The sequence below is a fragment of the Cornus florida genome, unplaced genomic scaffold, assembly GCF_030987335.1.
Source record: "Cornus florida cultivar Cherokee Brave unplaced genomic scaffold, ASM3098733v1 CherokeeBrave_3.0.0_Hap2_Chr02, whole genome shotgun sequence".
Classification (NCBI taxonomy): domain Eukaryota; kingdom Viridiplantae; phylum Streptophyta; class Magnoliopsida; order Cornales; family Cornaceae; genus Cornus; species Cornus florida.
Genome location: NW_026775572.1, coordinates 33,905,745 through 33,925,860, shown reverse-complemented (window position 1 = coordinate 33,925,860; position 20,116 = coordinate 33,905,745). Strand labels below are relative to the sequence as shown.

Here is a 20,116-nt window from a genome sequence, read left to right as displayed (position 1 = left end):
GAAGGGAACAGTGGAAACAAAAGAGGAATGCAGGGTCATTTTCAGAGGGACCTTCAGGGTAGAGGAACAAGGGTGGTTCATCTCAGTTTCAAAGGCAGCAGTCAGCACGATCCGCTCCTACCATTCCTATGCCAGCAGGGTCTGCCAGGAGTGGTGTCATTTGTTATCGTTGTAATTAGCTGGGTCACTACAAGTCAGAGTGTCCACAGACATAGGTTAATTCTAGGGCTTGTTTTGGTTGTGGCCAACAGGGCCATAAGGTTAAGAATTGTCCTAATCAGGGAGTAGGCACCGGTAGTGGCAGAGGGTCACAGTAGAGGCCGTCACAGTCGGCTACGGTTCTGTCAGGTTTCAGACCACCACCATCACAGCCTGCCATGTCCTCTCAGGGTTCACGGCCAGTTAGGAGGGATACTTCTACTATATCAGTGCAGTAGTTAGGTGTTCAGGTTGGCAGTTCTCAGGCACAGACATCACAGGGATGTGTCGTTGCACTTGCACCGACTGATGCATCTCCTGGATCGTCAGTTCTCCGAAGTATATTTCCAGTGTTTGGTTCTTGGGCCCGTGTTTTGTTTGACTCTGGTGCATCTCATTCCTTCATATCATCATCATTTGCACTTGCATCGGGGTTAGAGGTCAGTTTCATGGATCGGGCGTTGTGTGTTGATACGCCAGTTAGGGTTTCAGTGTCTTTGAGTCGAGTTGTGTGGGATTGTTCCATTGTGATAGCCGGGCGGACCTTTGTGTTTGACCTTATCCTCCTAGAGATGACTAGCTTTGATGTCATTCTCAGGATGGATTTGTTAGCTTCCTTTTATGCCACGATCGACTGTTACAGAGGAAGAGTTACAGTTTGCACTCCCGAGGGAGACTGTTTCTTTTTCGTGGGAGATCGGAGTGATTCCCACATTTTATCGTCTTATGGAGTTCGTGGACGGAGTCGTGGAGATTACTTCTTGGCTAGCCTTATAGCCGAAGAAGATGATGTTGTGAAAGAGGATTATCCTGCGGTTGTTCGTGATTTTCTGGATGTGTTTCCGGAGGATTTGACAGAGTTGCCTCCACACCGAGAAGTGGAGTTCTTTATTGATTTGATGCCAGGTACCGCACCGATTTCTATTGTACCGTATCGTATATCGCTAGTTGAATTGGAAGAATTAAAGAGGCAGCTTTATGATTTGAGGATAAAAGGTTTCATTCAACCGAGTGTGTCACCGTGAGGCCACCGGTCTTGTTTGCTAAGAAGAAAGATGGTTCTTTGAGGTTGTGCATTAATTACCGGAAGTTAAATCGTGCTACCATCAAGAATAAATATCTTTTGCCAAGGATAAATGATTTGTTTGATCAGTTGAGATGAGCCAGTTGTTTTTCAAAGATTGACTTGAAGTCAGGCTATTATCAGTTACGGGTTAGGGATGAGGATATCCCAAAGACAACGTTCTGTACACGGTATGTGCATTATGAGTTCCTTGTTATACCTTTTGGCTTGACTAATGCGCCAGCGACATTCATGGACTTGATGAACCGCATTTTGCACGATTATTTGGACTAGTTTGTGGTAGTTTTCGTGGATGACATTCTCGTGTATTCACGATCTTGGGAGGAGCATGAGGTCCATTTGAGTATTGTTTTACAGATTTTACGGGAGCACCAATTGTATGCCAAATATGAGAAATATGAGTTTTGGTTACAGGACGTGAAAATTTTAGGGCATGTTGTTTCAGAAGGTGGAGTGTCGGTGGATCCATCAAAGGTTGAAGCAGCTTTGACTTGGGAGCAACCCAAGAATGTTTTTGAGATCCGGAGTTTCCTTGGCCTAGCGGGTTACTATCGGAGATTTGTGAAGGATTTCTCCCGTTTGGCAGCGCTTATGACCCGTTTGACCTGGAAAGGGATCAAGTTTACGTGGAATGAAGCCTGTGAGTTATCCTTTCAAGAGTTGAAGACAAGATTGACTATAGCTCCAGTGTTGGTGATACCTGAGCATGGCTTGGGTTATGTAATTTATTATGACGCTTCACGTGATGGTTTGGGATGTGCGTTGATGCAGGATGGTAGAGTAGTGGCTTATGGGCCTCGATAGTTGAAGACTCACGAGCATAACTACCCTACTCATGATTTGGAGTTAGTGGCAGTTGTATTTGCCTTGAAGTGTTGGAGACAATACTTGTATGGTAAGAGATTCGAGGTATACTCGGATCATAAAAGTCTCAAGTACATTTTCTCCCAAAAGGACTTGAACAACAGACAGAGAAAATGGGTTGAGTTCTTAGAAGATTACAATTTTGACTTGCAGTATTATCCGGGCAAGGCAAATGTGGTAGCAGATGCCTTAAGCCGAAAATCTCGTGGAACTTTGGCTAGTTTGGCCATCCGAAAATGAAAGATGCTTGAAGATCTGGCAGAAATGGGATTGTATTGTTTTGATGATGATGTTGACAGTAAGCCAGCATTCTTGTTTAGTCTTGTGGCTCAGCCTACTCTTGTTGTACGAGTGATTGAGTCATAAAGACAGGACCCGGATATAGATGACATTCACGCTTTGATCTCCAGTGGTGAGACAGTGAAAGATTGGGCCTTGCATGCAAATGGGGGTCTACAGTTCAGGGGTTTATTGGTGGTTCCCACGGTTTGTCGTGAGGACGTCTTACGGGAGTTTCACACTTCCCGCTTTGCATTTCATCCAGGTGGTACTAAGATGTATCACAATTTGAGACGTCAGTATTGGTGGAACGGGATGAAGAAAGATGTTGCATAGTTTATAGCTAAGTGCCTTACCTATCAGCAGGTGAAGGCCGAGCATTAGAGACCAACTAGTTTGTTGCAACCATTACCTATAGGGCAGTGGAAATGTGAACATATTGTTATGGATTTTGTGACAGGTCTTCTAAGGCCACGGAGGGGAAATGAAGCCATATAGGTCATCGTTGACAGATTGACCAAGACGGCTCACTTTTTGCCTATTAAGGCAACAGATGATGCAGAGAAGCTTGATGTACTTTATGTGAAGGAGATTGTAAGGTTACATGGAGTTCCTGTAACCATTGTGTCAGATAGGGATGCTAAGTTCACTTCGAAGTTCTGGGAAGGACTTCAAGTAGCGTTTGGTTCAGCATTGTATCTTAGTACGGCATTCTATCCACAGACGGACGGCTAGTCGGAGCGTACTATCCAGATCTTGGAGGATATGCTTCGGGCATGTTTGCTTGATTTGGGAGGTAGTTGGGAGGATCACCTTCCACTTATTGGTTTGCCTACAACAACAGTTATCAGGCGAGCATTCAGATGGCTCCATTTGAGGCGTTGTGTGGTAGACTAGGTCTCCTGTTTGTTGGACTGAGGTGGGCGAGATAGCCGCCTTAGGACCGGACATTGTACTTGAGACTATTGAGAAAATTAAATTGATCAGACAGAGGTTATTTACAGCTCAGAGTCGACAGAAGAGCTATGTAAATAAGCGAAGACGGCCGTTATCTTTTGAGGTGGGAGACCATATTTTTCTACGAGTTTCTCCACGGAAGGGATTAATGAGATTCAGGAAGAGTGGCAAGTTGTCGCCACGATTTATTGGACCGTTTGAGATTTTGGACCTTGTAGGAGAGGTTGCCTACAGACTTGCTTTGCCACCACAGATGGACAGAGTCCACAATGTCTTTCATGTATCGATGCTACGGAAGTACGAGCCAGATCCATCTCACATTTTGAGTTAGGTTAATGTGGACATTGATGAGAATGTTTCCTACGAGGAAGGACCAGTTCAGATTCTTGACACATAGCAAAAGGTGTTGAGGAATAAGACGATACCAATGGTGAAAGTTTTTTTGTAGACACCATGGAGTCGAAGAGGCTACTTGGGAGCTCGAACAGGAGGTTCGCTCCAAGTACCTAGCGTTGTTTTCTTCCTCAGGTATGTCTTGATTTCGGGGACGAAATCTTTTAAAGTTGGGGAGAATGTAATGTCTTGTGTTTTATTTATATATATATATATGTAATTATGGTATGTATATATATTTGTGTGTGTGGTGAGAATTTAAAACAAAAGAAAAAAAAAAAAAAAAAAAAAAGGGTGGGACCCATGCCCCTTTTAAGTGGTTGTAAGACTACTTTTGGTCTTAGTTTTTCCATCTTCTCTCTCTCCCATCTCTGTCTTCCTCTCGGTTTTTTTTTTTTTTTTTTTTTTTACTTCAAGCTTCTACTCTTGATTTCTCCCTCATTTCTTAGTGTTTTTAAGAGCCGTTTGCAGCTATTCGAAGCCCACGATGAGATCAACAAGTTGATATGAGCAATTCCTTGGTTGTTGCACTATAAGAGATTCGAAAATCCTAGGGTTTGAGGTGAAGAAATTGGGGGTTTTGTATAAAAGTGAGGTAGGGGTTCTAATTCACATGTTCTTGGGTCTTTTTGTGAATTACTCTACTTAATTGATGATTAGCATGCTTAATTTGTAAAAAATTTCTTACTTTATTATATATATATATATATATATATATATATATATTGTGCCAATTTGTGACTATGTGTTGCTTGATATATATGATAAAAAAGCATGTAAATTGTTGATTAATTCAACTTTTTTGTGCCTTTAGTGTTGGTTTGGTGATTAGAAAGTATGAAATATAATTTTAGAATTTTTTTTTATGGTGTAAAGCATGTCTAAGTATCAAATTTTCATGCATATTATGATTAATTTGCTAGAATTTGCTATATGGAAGTGTGTTGATTTGTAAAATATGAAAATCTTATATTGATTTGTGAATTGTAAAAATCTTTCATTTGACATGGCATTGAGAAGCATGAGACATTCATGCATATCATTGGGATAGAATGGGAAAAAAATTGATTTGAAAGAAATGAAATAGATTTTGGAAAAGGATTTTTGTGAAAAACCCGGCCGCCTAGGAGTTGCCTAGGGACCGCGGCGTTAGTGAGGCCTAGAGGGGACTAGGGAAATCGACCTAGTGTGGTTGAGTTACCTGGGCCCCAAATGACACCATGGAGTTGCCATGAGTCAGGGACAGTGGCCAATCCTTCTCTCGTGCCGCCATGGAGTTGCTATGGGACGGGTTCACTAATGGTTTGGAAATGATAATGGAAATGGTTTTAGAAAATGGGGAGTGACATTGCATGGCATGGCATATCATTGCATGTCATATTCATTTGTGGTATCAAATTAATGATGTGGTATTGTGGTTATTTATATATATATATTTTTCCGGCATGGTATGATCCCAATTTCCTTATTCCTATTCATGGTTTGGATTCACGGGGTTTCAAGAGGTGTGCCTTAGGCACTTTCTACTGAGCTTATGCTCACCCCTTATATTTAACATTTTTCAGGAAATGGGAAAGAAGTGGCGGATGACGTACCACCACAGGCCTAATTTGGATTAGAAGACCTTTTTGCTATTTTTGTATTAAGTTCCATATTTTTTGTAAAACCTTAGTTTGATATATTTAGTATAGAGATTTGTGGACTCTTGCTATTATAGTTATACTCATGGGCTGTAATTTTATTATAAGTTGTCTAAACATAGTAAAACATGGACGTTTGAACTTAATTATATTTTTGGGACTGTAATTATGATATTTGGATTAAATAACATATAGTTGTTCCACTATAAACTGAACTATGTTGAGATATAATGAATGAATGAATGGGATGCTGAAATATATTAATTGTATTATGTGTTGGGACATGTCGGATATGTCTTGAAAGGCCAAGAAGGGCTATTGCGTTTTTTTTAGCGGGTGGTTGTAGGCCCTTTTTTAAGGGAGGTCATGCCAATTTTTTTAAAAATAGTATCAGTTTAGGGTCGTTACAGCATGAGACATTGAAAATACCTCATACTACTTGTTTTTGTCTTTGGACTCTTTTGACTAATATGTAATTGAGTATATGTGAGACAGTGGACGTTTGGATGTCCATTGAAAGTCCAAATGGGCAAACTAAAATGTTCCCATGTTGGGACAATGGATGGATTCGGTTTACGAACATCCCCGAATTTGAAGTGCAACATAATTTAGATGATTATATCTTTGTAAGTCTTGAATGGCCGGTTGTAATTTCAAAATAACTGTAAGTCCTGAATCTTGATCTCTTAATCAGGCAACTTCTTGTGCTCTTCTTTCTTATCGCAAACAAACTGTTATTTTGATTCTTCTATCATTTCAGGTTGTGTAATTCATCTCCTCCTTTTTAGGTTATCAATCCAGCTTCCATCTTGGTGGTTAATTTGCTTCTAGGCTCGAAGCATTGTCATTGTCTGCAAGTCAATGTCCCTCTGAGGCTCCGTACGTTTGTTTGGATGTAAAATATTTTTTAAAAAATATTTTTTTATTTTCTAGTGTTTGGTTATCGTAAAATATTTACGAAGGGAAAATATATTAAAATTTTACAAAAATAATTTATCCATCAATTTTTAATAAGTTATTTTATACGTCTAGTCTGAAAGACTCCACCTCAACCTCGATCTAGACCTTTGCCAAACACCAAAAAGTACAAATAAAAAAACATTTTACCTAAAAAAATGAAAATATTTTTCGTCGAAACAAACGGAGCCTAGATATATATATTTTTTGAAAGGTTAAGCAAGTGTGTGTATGTGTGTGTGTATATATATATATATATATGAGTAAATAATATACATCATTCTGCAGCTTGGGGAGGAGCACAAGCCCGAAAAAGAATATAGATCAAAAATATGTCCTAAGGACTGTTTGGGATGATAGAATTTGAAATATTTTTCACCATCTAGCTAGAAAAGTTGTTCTGTTCTTTCCTACCTCAATTAAGAAAAGAGGAATTATTTGGAATAATATCAAAATCTAAACAATAATGCTTCAATTATTGAAAATTTTCTACCTTCCATTGCTTCAATTAATGAAAAATTTCTACCTTCCATTGTGCGAGCGATGTAATCAATTATAAGGCAATTCAAATTCAAATAGATTACAAACTAAATTCTAACAAAATACTCCAAGTTGGTTTATGGTCACTGGTCCATGCTAATAAAGATGTGAAATATCATAGTAGCTAGAATAATATTTTTCTGTCTTTCAACTTTTTATGTGTACCTAAAAAGTAAATTTTCATCTACTCGTGGAAAGAAATATTGAAGCCAACAATTAAGAATGTGACATGTTACGAATGCTTGCGCAACACAAAAATTTATTAGTTATTATGAAAAATTATGAGATATTGGACTATAATGATACTACTTGTCTTAGGACCTTTTTACGTGTACCCAAAAAATAGTTTTTCATTTGCTTCTTGTGGAGGGAAATGAAAACAACTACAAAGAATGCTACATGTTACAAATGTAAGCACAACACAAAAAAATTATTGGTCATTCCAAAAAATTATGAGATGTCGGAGTATAATCAACATTTTCTTATCTTATGCTGGTTTTGTGCTCCACACAATCATACTAGTCACAAGCTTTTGTTCTCCCAAAGAAGGTATTTGACCAAATCAACCAAATCTTGATGAGATTTTTCTGGTCTGGGGTTGATCTCAAGAAAAGTGGAGCCAAAGTTGCTTGGCAAGCTGTCTGCAGGCCCAAAATTCATGGGGGTTCGGGGTTTCGAGACCTTGAGCTCTCTAACATCATTGCCAATTTGAAGCACTTGTGGAAGCTTTGTTTGAGAAAGGAAAGTTTGTGGGTGGCTTGGTGTTACAGCTACCTTTTGAGGGCTAAGAGTGTTTGGACAGTGAGGTCAACAGCTCTAAGCTCAGGGTTTTGGAGGAAGCTCCTTAGGTTAAGGGGTATGGCTAGAGGTATCATAAGACATAAGTTTGGGAATGGAGCTTGTGTCAGTTTATGGATGGACTTTTAGTTACCTAATGGACCTATTGTCAATCAACTTGGCCTAAATGATATAGAAATTCTTCAACTGGACAGCCTTGTCACAATTGATAGTCTAATTTCCACAAATCATTGGCTAATACCACCCTCAGTTCAGTACACACACTTCTTCCAATCACAGGTCTTCCTTGAACAGCTTCATTCCTTGCCTTCACCATCCTCTGATAGTAACAGCATTGTATGGTTGCCTTGCCCCAGGGGCGGAGGGAGCATGTGCCCAAGGGGGGCACATGCCCCTCCTGAAATATTTTTTTTCCAATATTGTTATATGCATTTGGCTTTGAAAGTTCAAAAATGCCCCCCCCTCAAAAATACTAAAACTAACTAAAAAGAAAAGTTAAAGTGAAAACATGTTAGAATTTGCAAGGGCTAAAGGGGAAGATAATGTTTAGTAGTGTTTTATGTGTAGGGCTAAAGTCTAAAGTGGAAGACAATTGTTACTGGTGTATTTGAGGGGTGAAAAAAATAATAATGAAGTTTAATTTGTAGTTGAAAAAAAAAAACAGTGAGGTTTTGTATAAAATATTCATGCTCTCTCCGCCCTTGTCTTTGCTCCATTTTTCAATTTCATTTTAAATTGGAAGGTGAGAATCGAAAGATAGAGATAGAAATCAGAATGAATCTTCTATTTTGCTGTCAATCTATCACCGACTCACCTCTCAATTTGCAGGTTTTTTCTCTCTAAATTTGCAAGTAAGACACTCAATTTTTTTTTATAGAATATGAAGACTCAAGTTTTGTTTTGTTCAAATGAATTTACCATCTATTTTAGTAATTTCAATTTAGTTCTGTTGTGTTCACAACTTCTTATGAATCTATCACATGAATTAGATCAAGAATATAAAACTGCTCGTTAAAAATTTTGTGATTTTGCTATAATTTTTTGTTTTTATTGTTTGCCTTTTGATGTGAAAAAAATTATGTATGCCATGTTAGTTGGTTTTTTTTTTTTTTTTCCCAACCCCCCCCCCCCCCCCCCCCCCAGATACAATCCTGGCTCCACCTCTGCCTTGCCCCACAGAAGAGTATTCATTTTCTCACACCATGTCTTACTTCACTCCCCCATCTCCTTCATTTGCATGGAAGCATTTGGTTTGGTTCAAGCACAATGTACCCAAACACGGCTGTATTCTCTGGCTTGCTGTGAGAGGAAGGCTCTACACTTTTGACTCCAAGCCAATGCTCAATCAGCATTATGTCAATAGATGTTTTTGTGTTGCACAGATTGTGAATCCATGGATCACTTGTTCTTCAATTGTCCTTACAGTTCACAAGTTTGGAGATTCATACAACACATTGCAGGCTTTTACATCCTCCCTAACTGCTGGTCTGACCTGGTAAAGTGGTGTTCAAATCATTGGAACTCTCAAAGCTTTTTGACACACAAGCTCCTATTGGCTGTTGCAGTCTACATTCTTTGGCAGGAAAAGAATGCAAGGGTTTTCAGAAATATTGAAGCACCTCCACAGCACATAATCTCTCAGATTAAGTCTTGCACCAGAGCAAAGCTAGCTTCAATCAACCTAAGAAGGTCCTCAGATTTGAGTCTTATTTCCATAGAACAAGAGCTCTATAGCCTCTTTCTGCAGGCCTGTTCTACCTCCTGTGCTCAAAGCTGGTTGCTAACATGGGTTGCAATGTATGTTGCTGCTTGTTTGACAAGGGTGGAGTGGCACTCATGGATGGATATAGAGTTAATGGTGTTTGATTGTCAAGTGTTTGTCTGCATTTCTTCTGCTTTGGCTGAGGCTACAACTTTGTAGGTTGCTGCTACTTGAACTTGGGTACAATGTCCTATGTGAGGGTGTTGTTGGATGTTTTGTTTCATATTTTGTTGTCCCCTCTATAATTGGGACTTCTTGTACATTTTGTACAATATTTTTACACAAGCTTACCTTTTAGCCAAAAATAAAATAAAATAAAATAAAAATAAAAAAACCATTTTCTTATCTTTGAACCCTTTTACATATTAAGTAATTTCTCTTTCGCGTGTAATGAAGAGACGTGAAACCAACCACTAAAAACGCAATACATTTTGGAGTAATAGAATTGAACAAATTTTGTGCTGCTAATCGAAGAGAAATTGTAACCACTACGGTCTGTCCCAACATTCCCTCGAATACCTTGTTTACCAACATTCCCATGGCAGCGTATCATCTGGTTTAAGCACCATGTTCCCAAGCATGGTTTCGTTGCTTGGCTTGCTCGATCTCAGAGGAAGGATGTATACATTGGATTCTAAACCAATGTTACATAAGCACTAAACTAATACCTGTTACCTTTGTCTAGCCAGTGAGGAGTCAATGGATGATCACCTCTTCTTTAAGTGTAAGTTTTCAAAGGATATTTGGTGTTACATTCAACATTGTGAAGGGTTCTACATCAGGCCTAGTAGCTGGCATGATCTGATTGCTTGGTGTACCTCCAACTGGTGTTCAAAAAGATTTTTGGTCCACACGTTACTCCTCTCAGCTGCTGTTTATTTCATTTGGTTGGTAAGGAATTGAAGGGCCTTTAGAAATAGGTTATCCACCTCACATCAGATCATTGAGCAAATCAGGAAGTGCACCAGATCGAGGCTCTGCTGACCTCAAGAAGATTACCAAATGGGAGGACCTCCAACCTCTGTTCATGCGGGGATGCAGCTTTGCAACTGCCCAGTCACTCCTAAGCTAATTTTGGAACTACATTGTATGGTGGTTGACTATGCCTCTGATCTGTGCACTTGTTCACTCTGGTTTTGTACTTTGTTCACTATGTTTGATTTCATGTCCTTTATGTTTGCTTAGCCTTGTGCTGCTTTGTTGCCTCTTGGCTTTTTGTGTTGTCCTCTTTGGGACCCCATGTACATTCTCTTCCTTTTTATACAAGTTTACCCTTTTAATTAAAAAAAATAAAAATAAAAAATAAAAAAAAAAGCAAATTCAATGTTAAATTTTGTGCCTACATTTATTAGAAATATATATATAAGACCTTAATTCAGGATGTGGGGTTGATCAATTTGTTTAATCTGCTTTTTTGATGTCTTGCTTCAGAGTCAACTCTGCTCATTTTGGGAATTATCGAATTAGTTGTTCCTTATGCAGCATTTCGAGGTCAAATACCACACTTTGAAAATTAAATTTTTGCATTTGATATTTTCCTTTTTAAAATTCATAAATTGTCCAGCTAATTTCTTGTATCTCATGTTGTTCACAAATTAATTGTAACTCATATTGTTTACAAATATATACTTGTGTTGAGAGTTGGTCTCCTATCTTAATTTTCTCTTTTTCCCATTCAGGAGCTTCCATCTTCCATCTTTGGAAGACACAGAAAATGTTCCACTGTTAACCGAGCTCTTCGAAATGCTAACAAGTTATAAGGCAATGTCACATTGGCTTTTGAGATTCTTTAGTCCGCTGAAGGACTGTTATCTGTCGGTTATAGCCACATGAATTGAAAAAGTCCCAATCCATTTGTTCTGTGCAACAAAAAAACAAAACCCATGTGCTATTTATACAGTCATATACCTCCTTTGTGTGGTAAAAACACCCAAACAAGGACCTATCTGTTCAAAAGGACTAAAGCGACCTTGTATCAATATAATAAAATAATATTTAAAAATAAGCTGAAGTAAAATGACCATTTGGAACAAAATAACTCTCCCCTATAAGGAATGCAAGAAGAACAATATAACTCTGAAACTCTTTTAGATGGATATAATACATCTCTAATGCTAGCTATGCTTTACGTGAGAGGAAATATTAGGAAAGGAAAATGGTATAAACACACATGACATCCAATCAAGCAATGAACATGATCAGAGAGCCTAGCATTGTGCAATGAAGCTTTCACTCAATTTGAAAGTCTGCAACCATAAGGAACAATCAATAACCCTAGAAAGGACATCCAAACAAATAATTCAATTCAACACCACAATTTAATCCTTCCCAAAACAAAACAAATGGAGTGAAAGCTTCATTCCTTCTCAAAAAAGGATATATATTCAAATATTCCTCTCTAAGGAAGAAAGAAAAAAACCAAACTCCTCTTGAAAAGTCATCTTCAGCTTCAGATCAAAACAATGGAAGTCAGCGTGATGTCTAAACCTTACAGGAAGGTTTCGAGTATCTGCTCTGTCCTCATTAAGGCTTGCACGCGTGCCATGGATTTAGGGAAAAGAGCCGAAATGCAGTCATCAACATACTTTGCATTCTTACCCAGTTGCTGTTAATATAAACAAATAGTACTTTTCGATTAAAAAGAAAAAAAAAATTAAGACTTCCAACAAAACAAAAAGAGAATTTAAGACATACCTTAGTACTCAAGTAAGAATACTGAGACACAGCATTATTCTTACTATCATAGAGTTTCCGGGGAACCAATCGGTGCCTGAGGTTCATTATAAATGTCAAATGAGTCCAGTTGTCTGCATTATAGCTCCTAATTTTGTACACAGCATAAGCTTCTGACCCTAGTGGAATCAGCTTGCGCCAATCACTGCCCCCATCTTGAAATCATATGCATTCACCGCCGTCACGATTTGCTGTGCATGGACAGCACCTAGAGAATCGACTTCAGACAAAACCCTCGAACAGAAATCAATACGCTCCAAATGACTCATCAAACAAAAATGGCGAGGTAAAAGGTACAATTTATCCCTGAAAAAAAAATATATATATATATATATTAACAAAACTTATTTAGAAAAATAAAAATAATTAAAAAGTTAAAAAACACAAAATTAACATACCCATCAAGCCTTCCATCATCAAGAAGATTACAGGACTCATCCATATCAGATGGCAAATTGGAGGTGTTTTTGAAAATATGATTGCGGATTAATTCAGCAATGGATAAGTCCCTGACTTGATCTCCTTGGCTATTCCATTTTTTTGTTTTGACAGATAGTTTCGGAATGCCTTTTTTTACACCAATTTCTTCACTTCTTATATCTCCAATTAAACAATATCCACATTCATGGAGCATGAGGACGCACGATAAAATTCCCCTGACAACAAAAATTAGATTGTTAATATTTAAACTAAAAGATAAACAAAAAAAGTAATTTGAAAAAACATACATAATCAATTTCTTTGTTTCCTTAGTTGTACAAACCGCCGCCGATGGCTGTTGACATATGTTACGGAATTCTTTTTAAGCCATGAAGATAGATCTTCTTCAAAATTTTCGTATAGCCCCGAGCCACCCGAGTCCACTCGATAAAGCTGATGCAAAAGTAACACATGCGCTGCATGTTCTTCCAGATCTTCAATTTTTTTGGGGATGGTCACGATGCCAAACGGGGTCAAGTAACACTTTTCTTTTCCATCTATAATGTGTACGTCAACGCCTATACCACCTCACACATTGACTGCCACCCTTTTTACTCTTTTTTTTCCTAATTACCACCCATATAACTCAAGTTAGAATTTGCTAAAATTAACAAATAGCATCCGCTGCATCCCTAAACCAAAACTGGGCCAGACTGTATACAGTCCAGGCCAAAACTAAAATATTAAACTAATAATTTTTTTTCCATCAGTATAGAAATGAGTTCAAAAGAAAAAAAAAAAAGAAGCTCCCATCAGTATCTAAAATCAAAGTCTAAATTTTTTCTCCCTGCATTTTCTTTCCAACCAAACAGAGCGCTAAAGCATTTCTCACCATAACATATACAGTCAAAAGCCAATTTCATCTACCAACAGCATATTGCAATCATATAAACATAATAAAAATATATATTCGAGAAAATATCAGAACGAACAACAACTATCAGATCTAAGAACGAACATAGATGAAAAAAGAGAAAATATCTAAACTTTGAAACATGAAACATCGAGTGTGCCAGAGGTAAACAATTGGACATAAAATCTTCAGTACCATTTTCTTTGCACTTCCTACACTTTCTCAGCATCCAAACAATGATATTAAAAGAAAATTTCAAAAAGAGAGAGATATACAGTTCATATATATTTGTGTGTGTGAATATAGATAGATATAGAGAGAAGGGAAGGGGGTGAGTCTGTCTTAGGGTTTTGTTTGAGTGGTATCCAACTTAACCCATCAATTATAATGGGTACCCACTTTTTACCCATTAATTATCCACTTATTTAAATTGGGCACCCAAATGATTTAATTTTAGTGGCGGGTTTGGGTGGTTTAATGGGTTTGGGTATAAATTGCCGTGCATTAGCTCTTATGTGGAAGGAGGAGATGGATTTAAAGGTGGATGATTCAACAGCTTTGCATATCAAAGACAAAAACTTTTATGAGATGAAGGTGGTGAAATGGACTTTTTGTGGGTTATATGCATCAACAGATAATGGAATTAGAGTAGAGTGCAGTCTTGGTGGGAGGGATATAAGGTGAATGGTATCTGAGCGAACATGAAGACAAAAATCAAAAGGTGGAATAAGGAGGTGTATGTGAATCTTGAGTGGAGAAAGAATTAGGACACTTTCAGTTTCAGGGATTGCAGAGTTTATAGAAATAGTAACATAATATAATCGGGTAAAATGCAAAAAACACCCAAATAACAAAACATCTTATATATATAAAATTTTCGATATTTCAAAATATGCATATGGGGTAAATAAGATTAAGAAGGTTAATCCCCCCCCCCCCCAAAAAAAAAATAAATAAATAGTCCAACCAAACTCCTTCCATCATCTTTTCTCTAATAAGCATATATTCAGAAAAAATAAAATAAAATAACACTACTAAAAATCAAACGGCATCCAAAAACCCTGTAATACCCTAAAATCAAGCCAAAAGAATATGAAATGTACCCCATGGTGAATGGTGAACCACTTCTCTCTACCGTTCCTTTGGTGTCTGCACATCAAAACAAAATGCATTGTTACATAAATCTAAAGAATCAGCGATTTGACTCAGAGAATATTAAACGTGGACACGATAATGGAAAATGCTAGATGCTCCGTTATATTTCTTAAAATTTGGGCCACACAAACCAAATCGGCCCATGCATGAAGAAAGTCTGACCCACTGGATCTGTTTGTAGTTTCTTTCATTCTGTTTATTTATTATCTTGTATTAATCATACAAATATTGCATTAATTCCTAAAACTGCTTCTCCCACCATGGTCTCTGACTTTCGTCTTGTTGCTCTTTGTAACGTTGCTTATAAGATTATTTCAAAAATCATGACTAACAGGCTAAAGGGTATTATTGATACACTAATCAGCGAGTCCCAGAGTGCCTTTGTTGTGGGGCAACTTATTACTGAAAATATTCTGATCACTCGTGAGGTCTTGCATTACTTGAAGAATAAGAGGAAGAGGAAAAAAGCCTTTATGGCTCTTATGCTCCGTTCGGTAGGAAGGAAAAAAATTGAATGGAAAGTAAAGAAGAAAGGATTGTTATTGTTCTCACAATAACAATCCAAAATCGATTTTTAGAAAATAAAGCTTCAACTAGAAATGAGAATGAAACTCCACAAATAAATATGTCAATATATGATCACAATTTTTCTTAAACTTGTGTGCAATCAAAGACTTTCAATACACATTATAACACACATCACTATCAATATAGTCTCAACACACAGCCCTATCTAACTTTCAGAATTTAAACTACATAGCAATCCCCAAAATTTTTACAACCCATCACAGTCACAAACACAGCCCATTACAGATTCAAAAACACAAATTTCGAACCCAAGGCAACATAGATATATACATAATCTCAGTTTCAAGTGCACAGCCCCATCAAAGTTTTATAAACATAGAAATGAACACATGGGTAAATCAAAGTATTCTCAGAATCTCATCAAATTTGCCAAATTTTTAAACCTTTGATATAACTCACATGTAACAAAATTCCCAACACCTTCACAGAATTATTTTTCAATTTTCCAAACTATATTCATCATCACAGTCTCACAGTTTCTTCAAAGGAAATCCAACACAGTTCAACAAATACCTTTATCATCTCAGTTTCATTAACCCACAGAGCAACAACATATATAGATTTAAAGATAGTCGGCCACACTGAAATCCCGCATTTCCCATTTCCAAATTAAACCCCCTAAGTCCCCATATGCATTTAACCCTCAGTCAAATTCATTGTTATTTATACATATATTTTTAAGCATAACTCATATATATATATATATATACACAGAGAATGAGAGGGTGAAAAGAAGAGAAGCTTACCCGAGGAGGACAGAAGAGCAGAGAGGAAAATCCGAGAAGGAGAGAGTGAACAGTGGCCCTTGGCCGAGAATCGACCGGAGATGAAACCGAGGGAGAATAGATGAGACCGAGAGAGAGAAACCGAGAATCGGTCTGCGATTCGCCAGAGACGGCCTTGAGTTCGGCCGGAGATGGCGAGGCGATGGCCTTTAACAGAGAGAGAGAGTGGTGGTGGCTTGTGGTTATGGTGTGTGGTGAGGTCGAGAGAGCTGGAGGTGGGGAAGATGGGAGATGAGAGGATTAGGGTTTTGGGAGAGAGAAATGGAGGTGACGCGAGAGAGAGTGGAAAGTGAAAAGAAAATAAAAATAGGGTTTTGAAAATTAGGATCACTTTGGTGCAATGGAAAAGGGAGGAAAGGAGGGGGGGGAGGAGGTGTTTGACATAAATGACAGGAAGGATTGACATAAATGACAGGAAGGAAAAGAAAATGAAAGAAATTGTTTTGAAAGGATACATAAAGCTTAAATAGTAATTTTTTTATCTTTCTAAAAATAGGAGGAAAATAAAAGAAAAAAAAATAAAGGAGAGATTTTATGTATTATTTCTGATGTTAAATTTACCCTTACTCAAAATCAAGATTATACTTGATTTTAGTTTGCAAAACAAGAATCACAAACCTTAATTAGTTGATTTAGAAAAAAAAATTAAAACAAAACCCATAAATACAAGTTAGCAGTTGCAAAGAGAGTGGGGGGCAAGCTTGAGAGTTGAGAGACAACGGCTGAAGCTTGCGAATAGCAAACCCGAATGAGAGTGGGGGGCAAGCTTGAGAGTTGAGAGACAACGGCTGAAGCTTGCGAATAGCAAACCCGAATTGAAACAGCGAGCGATGGAAACTGAAAGATATGGGTTTTGATTTTTTGAACAATCTGAAATGATATGCCGATATGGGTTTTAAACTTTTGATTCTTGCAGATAGATAGATAAACTGAAATATATGGGTTTTGAACTTCTGATTCTTGTAGATTTTGTAGTTTGCAGTTGCAGAGAGAGAGAGAGAGAGGGTGGGGGCAAGTTCAGTGAGAACGAGAATAGAGATGGAGGCAATTAGGGAGGCTGAAATGATTTGCCCTAAAAATATTTTTTTTTTTTTCTGGTGGCCCATCATCCATGGGCCTCTAAATTAGATAATTAAATTTATAAATAATTCGTAATGGCTCACTCCACCACATGGTATGATATTGTTTGTTTTGGGCCTAAGCCCGCACAGTTATGCTATTGGGCTTTATCCCAAAAGGCCTTATACTAATTGGATTAACACATCTACATATTAGCACTTCACCTCTCCCTTACCCAGGCGATGTGGGATTATGCACCTGTAGCTCGCCAGTGTGGTAGCCTGCCAGTGTCTTGCATCAGCCCACGGCACACCCGCTCATAGGGTCATCACAATCCACTCCCTTTGGATGCCCGACGTCCCCATCGGCACACTTCCGGCTGGGTCAGGCTCTTATACCATTTGTAATGGCCCACTCCACCACATTGTATGATATCGTCCGCTTTGGGCTTAAGCCCGCACGGTTTTGTTCTTGAGCTTTACCCCAAAAGGGTATAATAGTAAATTTATTAAAACAGTTTCTTTTCCTTTCTTTTACCAAACATGATTATTATCATTTCTTTTCTTTTCTTTCATTAATCAACCAAATACGATAGAGGGTTAAAATTATCCTTCCTTTCCCTTTCCTTTCCTTTCCCTCCCCTCATAACTAATGTTATCCTTTCTTTTCTTTCCCACCGTACCAAACATAGCCTTAGGGTTTAAAATTCAAGCAGCCAAAGGAGAAGTGGGTCCCAAAAATGTGAAGAGTCAGTACAATCGATCGTAGTCGAGGCACCCCCAAACTTAGAATCAAAAACCTTTTTGAATAACCACACTAGCAAACTCAAATCAAATATCACAGTGGGATGAAAAAGAGCAAAACATACATTCTAAGGCAATATAGAACAATATGAAAGAGATATATGAGAACAAGTCACCATTTTCTTTATTCTTTATTCTTTTTTTATTTCTTTTTTTTTTTTTTTTGGTTGAAAAACATGTATGTACATAATGAAAATAAGAGACAATGAAGTAAAAATACGCGTAATTAAAAATGTAAGAAAAATAACGAATAGAACAGGTACGATCGATCGTACCCTTGGATGATTTTCAAGTCGAATGGAATGGGTGCAGGTGCAATCAATCGCACCATGTTATGATCGATTGCAACTCAAGTGCGATCGATCGCAACTCAAGTGCAATCGATCGCACCTGAGACACCGATAACTAAAACTTAGGCCAAATGAGTGTCTGCAAATCACGATCGATCGTGATGAATTAAGATCGATCGTGAATTTTTACAATCAATTGTAACTGCCTCATGGGCACCAAAAATGCCGAAATTTTGAAATTTTTTGGAATTTTTCTAAGGCAAAGTTTTACAAAGGCACTAAATGTTTGAAATTTTTCAATGGAGCACAATGGAATTATCTAAACGATGCAAGAAGGTAAAAAAAAAAAAAAAAAAAAAAAAAAAAAAAAAAAAAAAAAATGAGGGAGGAATAGAGTTTGGAAACTCTACGAAACTAGTGTTTAACGTCTCTAACAAGACGTTGGGGTGACTTACTAGTCAAAAGTATCAAAAATCAGATATAAAACATCTTTTTTTACCCTCTTGTCAATTTTATCCATTACCGCCTCACTTACAACAATGAAATCATTTCCCCAAGGAATAATTTGAACATAAATGGAATGCGTGACATTTTTCCTTTCATCCACAGTTTTGAAAATAAAACAAATAATGAGCGGCCTTACATCTTTTTTATGCTCTTGCAATATATTCAAAGAATTACTTCATTTGTTAATTGGTAAGGCATTGTCTTTCAAAGACTCAATTGGATTATTAGGAAACACACTCTCTTCATCTCTTTTCTCTTCCTCTACATGAATCACCGTCTCCTCACTCTCTAAGGTGGCCTCAATGACTTCATAATCCAAATTACAAGGAATGTCCTCATAAATCATGTTGTGCTCTATTAGATTGGCCATTGGTGGATTCACCACTTCCCCCTCTATAAAAGATAAAGTACTTGGTGTTTGCTCACTTGCCACTTCCTTTTCCTTTTAACGAGATAGAGTACTTGTAATTTGCTCAAATCCGGGCGAGTATCAAGTAGAGCTAACATTTTATCTTCAAATCCGGGCGAGTACCTAGAAGGTGATGGAGTTGGTTCATCATATATAGAATGGTAGGGGTAGTAGTTATAAGGAAGATCATAAGAGTGATCAAGTCCATAATAAGATCATGATGTTTGTAGTGCATTGGACTCAATTTCATATGGATTATAATTTGATGGAGGGTCATAAGGAGAAGGGGTGTAATGGTCCCCAAAACATAGATCTAAAAATTCGACAAGGGCTATCTCTCAAGCATATAGTAATGAACAATTAAGTTACAAGAGTTTCAAGAATTGCTCACAAAGGTCCCAAGCAACAACGTCGGAATCCAAAGCTTGCTTTCCTTGTAGTCAAGTACCTAATTGAACATAGAAGAGAAAATGAGAAAGAAATAAAATAAAAATAAAGAAACAAAAATAAGAAGTAATCAAATGAACACTATTGTCTAGTTTAATTCCAACAAAATCGTTAATTCCTGGCAACAGCGCTAAAATTTGACATGGCCCTTAGCGTGTACCACTTTTATGTGAGAGGTCGCTTCATAATGTCAAAATATGAATGTGGTTTTGGAAGCTTTAAAAGTCAAATTTACATTTATAAAACCACTACTACTACTAATGAAGTATAGCGAGTAGGGATCATCCGTTGGGATTAAACACGCAATTAAAATCTAACTTTGACTCTAGTGATTCACAAGATTACAAAGAAAGGTTTGGTTAGTTGATTACTCTAAAGTTCAATTAAATGAAAATGCAATTAAAGTAAACTAAAGTGAGTTAGGGTTTGAATAATAGGAAGAGAGGTCTTAGGGTGTTGGAATCACCACCAAGCTCATTAATATTATAGTAATGCATCACCTTTTAATATTTATAAAAACAACTTAACACTAATA

At 37.4% G+C, this 20,116-nt stretch overlaps 1 long non-coding RNA gene across 1 annotated transcript; it reads right to left on the bottom strand.

The window, feature by feature from the left end:
- Window positions 1–11,685: 11,685 nt before the first annotated feature.
- On the bottom strand, window positions 11,686–16,433 carry LOC132294618 (uncharacterized). The gene is made up of 6 exons (XR_009478125.1): window positions 16,028–16,433; window positions 14,642–14,687; window positions 12,934–13,251; window positions 12,604–12,861; window positions 12,167–12,511; window positions 11,686–12,077 (listed from the first exon to the last, which is right to left on the bottom strand). It is a non-coding gene; the product is annotated as an uncharacterized LOC132294618 (long non-coding RNA).
- Between the last annotated feature and the right edge of the window lie 3,683 nt (window positions 16,434–20,116).